The following is an 11,152-nucleotide window of genomic DNA, read 5'->3' as shown; positions in this document are numbered from 1 at the left end:
AAAGGTGATTTTAACTGTCCTAAGTTCACATAACATGTGTAAGTTAATATTGGCCCTTGATGGTCCATAGTTAATAAAATCTTATGCAATCTCATCCCTCTGATTTCAAAAGCAGCTGTGGGCCTGGAAGGTTGCACAGGGTAAGGACTGGTGCATGCAACAACAGGAATTTCCTTGGACAGATATCAGAAAGAGAATTCCAATCCACTAACACATTCCTGAAATCAGTCTACCCAGGCTACATCTACAGTCAGAAGTACTGCCTCATGTTCATAATAAAAGATGTTGTTTGCTGATCTCACTGGACACTATGCTAGCTTCCCTCCTCACCAGGCTTTGGCATCTGCAGACTCATGCCATGACATGGTCACAAGAAGAGATGCTACTTGTTAGTGAGCTTCTCAGCTCAGTGAAAGTATAGAAGAAACTCTAGTCAATGATGTTGCTATAAGCATTCTTTCTCCTTGGTACTTGGTACCATCAACATTCTCCCTTTGAGATTGCTGGCAGGAGAGTGAGCAACACATATTTCCCCTAGATTGGAAATGGAGTTTAAACCCCCTAATGCAAAAACTGAGAATTACTGATGCAACAAGAATGCAGGGTGGAAAGGAGGAAGGGCTTGATAATAGAAGAAAAATTATCTTAAAGAGGACTATGATTTAAAGATGCCATACAGGTTAAGAGATTCTCAATAATACATGGATGTGTAAGGGTAAAATATTCATTCAATTGTAAAAAATTTAAAAATACTTTTCTGAGATGAACAGAGAAAAATCTATCTTGGAATCTCTGAACATACAGTATATTTCTATAATGTAGAAAAGCCTTAAGTAGTAGAAAAAGAAGGGTTAAGTGGCATTTTTTTTTACCAAATGCCCAAGTTACATTTTGAGGATTACATGCCAAGTCTTTGACCATCTTTCTCGGAGCTCTATGTCATTTTCTATAGTTTTATGTGCACTTCAAATGTGTCATGTATTCCCTTTTATATCTCACTGACCTGACATCAAGGCAAATGTCATCTCTTAGTGACCTAAATAATTTCTTTATAATATCTTGATTTAATCATTTTGATAACTTCCATTATATTGGAAAAGATCATATAATTTTTTAGATAACTTACTGCTTTTAGGCTTCTTTCTCCCATCCATGAAATCAAGAAGAAGAACTTTTATCAGTTTGTTCATCTCAATAATGTGTGGTAGACAAAGTAAATAAAATTTTATGTAAAATGTATGATTTATAATAGGGGTTGCCTATATAATATCATTTAAATATGTACTTCAATAATCAAAATACTTTTTCAGCAAAAACTAATGAAAGTGTGATGTAGGAATTTTCACAATATTGATCTGATTATAATTTTGGCAATGATCTGATTATAAATTTTGGTTGGTAGATCCCTTGGAGACTTTTGGGTCTCATTTACCTTCTTTCTTGGTCTTAATGAGTAAGTCATGTTTAGCAAGAAGAGTACCGAGGTGGACCAGAAGAAAGGAAAATTAATCAAGTTTTTCAATTGTTGTTAAGTTTTGTTGGTATATGCTTATTAGTACATGATGTAAGAAAGAGGAATTGGAGTGAACTTAGATATATTTAACCACAAGTGTGTGCAAATATTTTCTAGTTGATTACTTTTAAAATCATCACTAGATCATTAAGTAGCCTACTTATTCCTCTCACTGAACTTCCTTAGCAATTCTAGAATTGTCACCTTTGTTTTGTTCTTGAAAAAAAAAACTTACAAGCAAGTGAGGACTGGATTAAAATATCAAACAAGATAGACAATCTCCATCTTCAAAGACAGACAAATGAATGGGACAGGTATGGTGATACACACAAATTAAGAAAGCAATTCCTATAAAGAGTGTTAAGAGATATGTTAGCTGTGCATAGTGGCCATCTGATAAATGTGTGTTTGATTAGTTAGATATGCCTGGAGGCTGCTGGGCTTGGCTAGAAACTACTGCACCTTAGTTTAGTGATTACAGCTGTTTATAGTTTGGTCTGTAACTCCTGCTCCAATGTTTCCTGCTGTTCTCTCTGCTCTAGGTCTTCCTTATTCTCTAGAGCCTGATCAGATCAGACTTGGGCTCTATGGAGTAGAGCAGGTAGGTCTCTCTATCTTTATTGACAAGGGGTATCATGTGGACAGGGGTCCTAAGACTGGCACTGGGCCTAGAACCACCCTATCCCCTGCCATCAGAGCATCCCCTGTATAGTTACTAACAAGCAGTTGGAAGTTGGTCACCAGGCACATTGGGTTTCCACAGCTATACCCCAGGCTCATGGATCCTCTAAGAACTTGGCACAAGTTTGCTGAAAGACTGGAAAGAAGAGGTTTGTGGGAAGAAGCCCGGCCTCCCATCAGTCTCTGCAATGGCCTTGTCTCCACTCCCATAGCACTGTGGTGTGGATGGGAGTACCCACTTTCTCAGTGAAGATGACATACTGGAATGTGGAGAAGGTCAATGACTGCCACCAGTGGGAGGGGGGAGGAGGTGGAGAAATGGTGAAGGAGTGTGAATATGGTACAAATACTGTGTACACATGTATGCAAAATGGAAAAATGATATCTTTTGAAACTATTCTCCCACCCAGCACAACAATAAAAATAAAATAAAATATTAAATAATAAAATGAATTAGCTTTGTAGATAACAACTTTGTAACCAGGGGATAACATTTACATTTTAGGGTAAATTACACTGAAAGAAAAGAGGAAAAATTCTTAGACTGACCCTCCAGTAACCTCTGAAGTTAGGATGGGCAGAAATCAAACATCACACAGGATTCTAAGAAGAAATATGGTCAGGAACAAAAACCAAGCAAAACACTACAGGAGTGAGATAACAGTCAACAACACAGATGCTTCTAAAGGTGAGCAAGGTAAGGACAATCAAGTATTAAATCAATTGGTAACACAGAGATAATTATAATCTTTCACATATGGTTTAATTAAAGTGAAAGGGAATAAACCTAGACAACAGTGGATTGTAAAGTGACTAGAGTTGAGGAAATGAGAACAGCAATTGAAACAAATGCCTTCAATATGAGTATGAGAAAGGAAAATACTTGGGGTTATTTTAAAGGCAATGTCTCAAAAACAGTTATGTGCTAAAAAAGAGGGGGGGAAGTTAACCTTAGCAACAGAAGAGAGGGGATAAGAGACAGCAATAAAGAATAACTAGAAGCTCCTAAAAAGATGGGAGCAGGGAAAGGAGAGCTCATTATTTCACCAATGAAATAATACCTGTTCTTCTTCTTTTTTTTTTTTTTTGACTTTGGATACTAAAAATTCAGAACAAAGAGATGGATAACCATATAAAAATATTAAAGGCTCTTAAAACTGTCATGCTATTTCAATCTTGAATGAGGACAGGTCACACTGAGATTGAGTTTACAAAATAGTTTTTAAAGAGTTTGAAATTAGTATTAAAGAAAACATTGTACTGATCAGTCTGCATAGCATTGAATTATGCAAGCCATTTTTAGGTATTTCAAACATAAAGGAAAACTTATTAAAAGAGCACCATAAATTTAAAGGTAGCCAAGTTGAAACTCAAATACCAGTTCAGAATTTGAGTACAGTGAAAAATCTTCCATGACATGAACACTGCAATGCTTGATGTTACTTAAAATTGACTTTTGTCTCTTATATAATTTGCCAAGGATGAAAACTTAAGATCAAATTAACTTAAACATTTCAAAAAGTTATCTTGCTATGTGTGATGTACCATAATCATTTTAGGAAGATTTTAAATACTGTCCATAGCACACACTCACAAACACACATACACACATGTGTCAGAGAGCTGATAGATAGATATAGATATAAAACTTATTATGTTACTTTACCTATATTTCCAAATATATTTCATTCACCATGACCTTTTTAAAAAAATCTACGAATATCAATAATATAGTTATATTCATCTTCTGTTCATATTCCTAGCTCAACTTTTATTGGTTCTCAGTACAATGTGGAAAATCCACATTAGATAGCTTGTCTTATGTCAATTTTTATTCTCAAATTTGCTTCTTTTATATTTTTGGTTTATGTCAATTTTTATTCTCAAATTTGCTCTTTTCATATTTTTGGTTTATTTGATTTTTTATGGTTTTCAAAGAAGTTAACTTAGAAATGCTTAAAACTACATTTGAACTCATCGACTTAGTAAATTAATACTACAGAAAGTAGTCATACATTTTAATTATTTATCAGTTGATTCATAACAGCAAAGGTTCTCTGTTGCCTCTGTTGAAATCACACAATTTAAAATGTAGGTATGAGGTGGGCTTGGAGTAATAGAAAACTCCACAAAATCCTTAGAGACAATTTCATATAGACATTCAAGAATCCTCAGCCCTCGCACAGAATGACTTTGTTCCATTGGGGAATTTGAGCTTGGGCTTGAAGAGCAATGGCTTTTTCTTGCACAAAAAATAGTAAGTCATGCTTTTTAATTTTTCTTACTCCAAAAAATTATGCTCACTCATTTTATCTTGGGTTTGAATTATGTCAAAAGAACACAAAAATAATAATTATGTGTTGTAAGAAATAAAGTTGAATTGACCTCTGGGGATTCACTCAGCTTCTGTTTCATGATTTTAAGGTATGTTTGTCAGGATATAAATAGGAGAACAAAAATCAATCTGAGTGTTTACAACATAGGGAACTTAATTCAGAGAATTAGTTCATAGGTGAAAGAACAAGTGAGAGCCAAATAGGGAAGGATGATAACCCAGAGAAGAGCAACAGCAGGAAACTACTACCACCTTACACTAAAGGGGATTAAAAAGAGTCCCCAATGTTCAAAGTCAACCAAAATAAGCAGGTAGCATGAAAGTCTCCACAAAGGAAGCAATACCCAACAGGAGATGCAGAAAAATGCACTGTCGGATAAATATCCCAAGGCAAAGAGAGAGGTAGGATTGTCCTGGTTTATTACTTTCTGCACCATAAATTCTCACCAGTGCACACCACTGGGTGAACTAAGCCCAAGACAACATCATATAAGAGCCTCCTGTGATAAGAAAGGAAAATGGAAGAGGATCTGAAGAACCAGGATTGGCTCAGGAATAAAAATCTTTTTTAGAAATACAAATAACAATTATGAGTCTTTGGACACAAATTATTATTATGATGATGTAATGATAATAAATAAAAACACAAATTATTATCATTTCTGTGATGTTATTCTTGAGCTGATTACTGCTGACTTGTTACCTCTTTTCCTTGTTCTTTCTATGGCAGATTGTCTTAGCCATTGATAAGTCTTTCTTTCCAGTCTCTCAATTAATGATTAATGATTTGGAGTTTCTGCTGGTTGCACTCCATCTCATTCAGTTCTTTTTGGAAATAAGAAATCCAATGATCTCCCTTTTGGAGATTTAATTGTATGTAAATAAATAATTTATATTCTGAAAACTATAGGATTTTTTTACTGCATGTAGAAAGAGGCATTCAGTTCTGTTAACATCTCATTTTCTAAATTTGGACTATAATTATGCTTTTAATAAAATAATATTGCCAACTTTCTATATTTAGAACCATAATCATGTCTAGTTTATTATATTAAAACATATTTCTTCTCTTTCTGTTCTGTTTTCTTTTTTTTTTTTTCAGTATTATGAAGATTTTATTTCCTTCTTAGATTTTCACAGGTTTTAGCTCTTACATTTAGGTTCCGGTTATTTTGTCAGAAAATTTTCATTTTGGTGGTATGAGATTTGAACTCAGGGCCTCATGTTTGATAGGCAGGCACTCTATCAATTAAGCCACTCTGCCATCCCTTTTAAGTATTAGGTAGGTTCATGATAGGGTCTCTTGGACTATTTGCCCTGGTTGGCTTCAAACCTTGATTCTCCTAATCTCTGCTTCCTGAGTAGCTAGGATTACAGGCGTGAGTGTCACTGGCACCCAGAAAAAAAAGACAGGCTGTGAGAGTTAAGTTCCCTCTTCTCCTATGTTCTTGGTTAGTTTTGTAAATCTGGGTCTTGTGCCTTTTCTTTGATAACAAGGGCAAAGCCTATTCTCTATAGTATAGAAGTTTCTTTCTTTTTCTGTTTTCTTTAAATCTTTTTTTTTTTTTTTTGGTGGCACTGGGGTTTGAATTCAGGGCCTTATTCTTGTTAGGCAGCGCTCTACCACTTGAGCCATTCTGCCAGCCCTAGAAGTTTCAAGTATCAGTCAAAGATGAATATTTGTTCATCAAATGACAAAACATCCTTCACTTACCTCTCTTGGGCACACTCCTTCTCTGGCCCCTATTACTTTCTTGTTTTTTTCCCATCCCGTATCTTCCCATTCACAATACAGACCAGGTACAGGGCCTGTGCTGAGGTATATATGGGCTAGATTTACTCTACCAGTGGTAAGCACCAGGCCTTTTTTTTTTGATGGTAATGGGAGTTGAACTCAGAGACTTGTATTTGCTAGCAGTCACTCTATTACTTGAGTAGTAGTCCCGTTTTTTTTTAAATTTCATCTTTTTCATTTCTTTTTTTGTTTTTGTGATTCCTTTTTTTTCCCTTTTTCTTTAGTTATTTTTTCCACTAGGGTCTTTCTTTATTCTCAGGGCTGGCCTGGACCATGCGCTTCCCAGCTTCCCATGAAGCTGGGATGAAAGGCATGCACACCATGCTCAGCATTATTGGTTGAGATGAGATCTGAAATTTTTTCCCAGTCTGGTCTCAATCCTCCCAATCTCTGCCTTCGTAGTTGCTGGGATTGCAGGTGTGAGCTACAAATTTCCCAGTATCACTCTCAATACTGGTGCTCTCCCCCAAATTGTAGGCTCCTTTGGAGCAGCAGTCTAAGTCAACCCTTTGTCCTCACTGTCCAGCAGAGGGCCTGGTATACACAAGGTACAGAATCAACATGTTTAGACTGTCTAAGGAAAGAAGAAAAGGAGGGGGAGACTGAGGGATGGGGAGGAAGGAATGCACAGGAGGATGGGCTGTAGTTCATTCCTTTTTGGATACAAACATTCTCCATCTCTGAGATATAAACTCAACTGTGATGTTTCAGGCCATAGACTGACTAGCTGAAAATGGCTCCCGGGACTGAGTGCTTACCATGCACCAGGCTTCGTGCTGTCTCAAGTAGTCCTCACAGCAACCCCATGGATGATGGCCATATTAGAGATGAGGAAAATGAAGTCGATACAACAGCTTGCTGAATCACAAAGTTAGGAATGGAGCCTAAAGGTCTCACACTGAGCCAGTTGGTTACCTGGGGAATGATCAGAGTCTGGGGAGGCCTTGTGAAATCAGGTGCTGTCCCCAAGCCCTTTGGAGTGTGTGGCTCAGGAGGGATGCAGGAAGGGTGATAATTTACATTTCTTCTTTTCTGGAAACAGGGTCTTGCTATGTACCCTAGGCTGGTCTCTAACTCATGATTGTCCAGCCTCAGCTTCTCTAGTGTGTGCTGGGATTACAGCTGTGTGCCACACCCAGCTTGAATTTAAGGACCTGTTTCTCAATTTCAATCTATTTTCCACCAATGGAAAAGGAGTCTTTGTTCTTCTCTGTGTAGTTGTGACCACAAAATGTGACCTTTGTGGATGTAAAGGGAATCAACACATATCAGACAAAGGCCCCTTGGGTTCCTGTTTCAAGTGTGGAAAGGAGGGACATTGGGCCAAAGCCTGCCCAAACCCTACACCACCATCCTGGCCTTGCCAGAGGTGTCATGCTCGTGGGCATTGGGCAATTGATTGTCCCAGCTCCTGGTGGGGGGTCAGACAAAGTTCTTGCTCCAGTCCCGACTTCATAGGGCTGGCAACGGATGATTGAATGGGCCTTGGGACTTCTCTCCTGGCAACCACCAGCTTGTTTCTGGAGCCCAAGGTAAGCCTTTTAGTTGATGGGTGCCCTGTCTACCTCCTCCTGGACACTGGAGCCACTTTCTCAGTTCTGACAGAGTTTTAGGGGCCCACCAGCCCATCACAAACCCCTATTGTTGGGGTAGGGGGACAAACCATTTTTCTCAGAAAGACTCCCACACTTTCTTGCTCCTTTTTGGGTCATCCCTTTGCCCATCAGTTTCTGGTCATGCCCCAATGTCCCACCCCTTTGTTGGGAAGAGATATTTTAACCAAATTTCAGGCCTCTATCTCATTTAACCTTGGGCCTATCTCCCTACTTGCCCTTATGACTATGGATGGCCCTTCTGATTCCACCGGTCAAACCCTCTCTTTGGGGGTGGACCCCAAAGTATGGGACACTGACACTCCTTCTCTGGCAATTTGTTCTCCCATTAAAATCCTCTTACAGGATCCCCATCACTTTCTGTGCCAGTGTCAGTACCCCCTCCCTACTTCCAGCCTGCTGGGGCTACAACTAATCATTACCAATTTACTTCACAAGGGGCTCCTCAGACCCACCCATTCCCATACAACTCTCTCATCCTTGGTATAAAAAAGCCTAATGGCACCTACCACCTTGTCCAAGATCTTAGACTCATTAATAATACTGTTAAACCTATACACCCTCTCGTCCCTAATCCTTACACCATTCTTTCTTCTATTCCTGCTACCTCCAGTTACTTCTCTGTTCTGGACCTCAAGGATGCCTTTTTTACTATTCCTCTCTCCCCCAAGTCACAGGAGCTGTTTGCCTTTACCTGGATGGACCCACGCATCACTGACAACAACTCACCTGGACGGTCCTCCCTCAGGGTTTTAAGGATAGACCACATTTGTTTGGACAGGCACTAGCCAAAGACCTCAAGGACCTCCACCTCTCTAGGTCTACCCTCCTCCAATATGTAAATGATCTACTTTTGTGAAGCCCCTCTTTGGACATCTCTTGGACTGACATCATTTTACTCTTAAACTTCCTGGCAGACAAAGGATACTCAGTTTCCCTTCACAAGGCCCAACTTTCTCAAATGACAGTCACATACTTGGGAGTTCAATTGTCCCAGGACTCCAAGGCAATTACCCTGGACAGAAAACAGCTCATCCGGGAAATACCAGCTCCCAAGACAAAGGAAGAAATACTTTCCTTTTTGGGGCTAGCCAGATATTTCTGTGTCTGGATTCCCAACTATTCCCTCTTGGCAGCCCCCTTATACAATGCCACTAAGAGAGACCCCTCTGAACCCCCTCTGTTGACTTCTGTCAACACCCCTTTCTGGTGCCTTCAACAGGCACTTCTCCAGACCCCGGCCCTACACTTGCCAGCTACCCAAAAACCTTTCACCCTTTACATCCATGAAAATAAAGGCTTAGCCTTAGGAGTTTTGGGTCAGGAAAAGGGTCCAACATTTGCTTCGGTAGCATATCTATCAAAAAAACTTGACTCTCTTTCAGGGGGTCAATCACTTTCAGGGGGTCAATCACAATCATCTCCCCCCATCACCTGGCAGAACTCCTAACATATAAGGGCCAAAGAAAATTCCCCCCCTCTTGCCAGATTTTGTCGCTTCTTGTCTCCTTCATCCATGATCTTCTATTACCCTCTGTGCTTGCTCTTCCTTAAACCCTGCCACCTTCCTACCCACCTCTACTGCCATGCCTACTCACTACTGCATCAAGGTCCTGGAGGCCCTTCTCCCCTGCCCTTCACACATCCAGGAGGGGGCCCTGCAGGGATCCACCTACACCTGGTTCATTGATGGCAGCTCATATGTGGAGGGGGGGTATATGGAGAGTGGGATATGCTTTAGTGTCCCTATCCCAAGTCATCGAGGCACAGCCCCTCTCTCCCAATTCCACCAATCAACAGGCTGAACTGTTCACAGTTATGAGGGCCTTTGAGCTGGCAGCCGACCATTCTCTTACTCTATACACTAACTCTAAATATGTCTTCCATATCCTCCTCTCCCACTCAGCTATCTGGAAGGAAAGGGGATTATTAACCACAAGAGGAACCTCTGTCGCTAACTCTACGTTCATTACCAACCTTCTCTAGGCCTCCCTCCTTCCTTCTAAGTTTGGGATCACCCACTGCTGGTCCCACCAAACGGGTTCATCATCTATAACTATAGGCAATTGTAAGGCAGTTCAGGCTGCCCAACAGGTGGCAAGGGAGAATTACTCCACTCTGGCCCTCGCAAAGCCTCAGAACCAGACTCCTGAACAGGCCCATGATCACTCCCTAGACACATTCTTCTTTCGTACTTGCACTCCATCTTCCACACTAGCACTCAAAATCTCAAGCTCTTCTTAAATTCATTCTTCCCCCTTACCCCAGAGGAGTCCTAATATCTATAACACCTCACCTCTACATGTTCCACTTGTCAGAGGACTAACCCACTCACCCCCTTGAGGCCTGGTTCATTCCCTACCCACCAGGCCAGGGGACAAATCCCGGAGTCGGATTGGCAGGTAGACTTTACAAATATGCCCAAAGTAAAAAAACACAATTACCTTTTTGTCCTGGTGGACACCTTCTTGGGATGGGTAGAGGTCTTCCCAACCTCCAATAAGAGGGCATCAACTGTGGCCTTTATTATTGTGACCGACATCATCCCTAGGTTTGGAATACCTACCTCCTTCCAATCAGATAATGGCCCAGAGTTCACATCTCAGGTAACACAAACAATTATCAAGGCCCTTAACATTTCATGGCATTTCCATATCCCTTACCATCCCCCCTCATCAGGAAAGGTAGAACACACTAACCATACTCTAAAGGAGGTTCTCACTAAACTCACCTTGGAACTACACCTAGATTGGGTTCAACTCCTTCCAATAGCCCTCTTCTGCCTACAGGTACTCCCTAGAAAATCCACACAAATATCCCCTTTTGAGGTGATGTTTGGCTGCCCAGCCTTACCTCCAGGAATCACCTCCTCCCAGGGCCCCCCCTGGGATATCTTGCCTTCCCTCTTCTCTTCATTTGAGCCCAGCTGTGGCGACACTATGACACCTTATCTCCAGACCCTTCACACGCCCATTTCTCTTTCCCTCTAAACCCAGGGGACTGGGTCTACTTCTCTCCCCCTTTCCCTGAAAGGAAACCCCTTACCCCACAATGGAAAGGGCCCCTAAAAATCATCCTCTGTACTCCTACCACAGCCTGATTAGAGGAAACCCCAGGAAAACTAACATCTTGGATTCATATTTCCAGGCTAAAGCCAGCCAGAACCGCTCAAGAAATCAAACAAGAAGACCCCATCGGCCCTTCATCTCTGCCCC

General features: G+C 40.6%; 1 pseudogene; it reads right to left on the bottom strand.

Annotated features, from left to right (window-relative positions):
• Positions 1-6,299: 6,299 nt before the first annotated feature.
• On the bottom strand, positions 6,300-6,393 carry LOC141413226 (small nucleolar RNA SNORA51; annotated as a pseudogene).
• Positions 6,394-11,152: the final 4,759 nt, after the last annotated feature.

This window comes from Castor canadensis, chromosome 10 (assembly GCF_047511655.1).
Source record: "Castor canadensis chromosome 10, mCasCan1.hap1v2, whole genome shotgun sequence".
NCBI classification, from domain to species: Eukaryota; Metazoa; Chordata; class Mammalia; order Rodentia; family Castoridae; genus Castor; species Castor canadensis.
The sequence above is the reverse complement of the archived record's forward strand: the minus strand, read 5'-3'. Positions and strand labels throughout refer to the sequence as shown.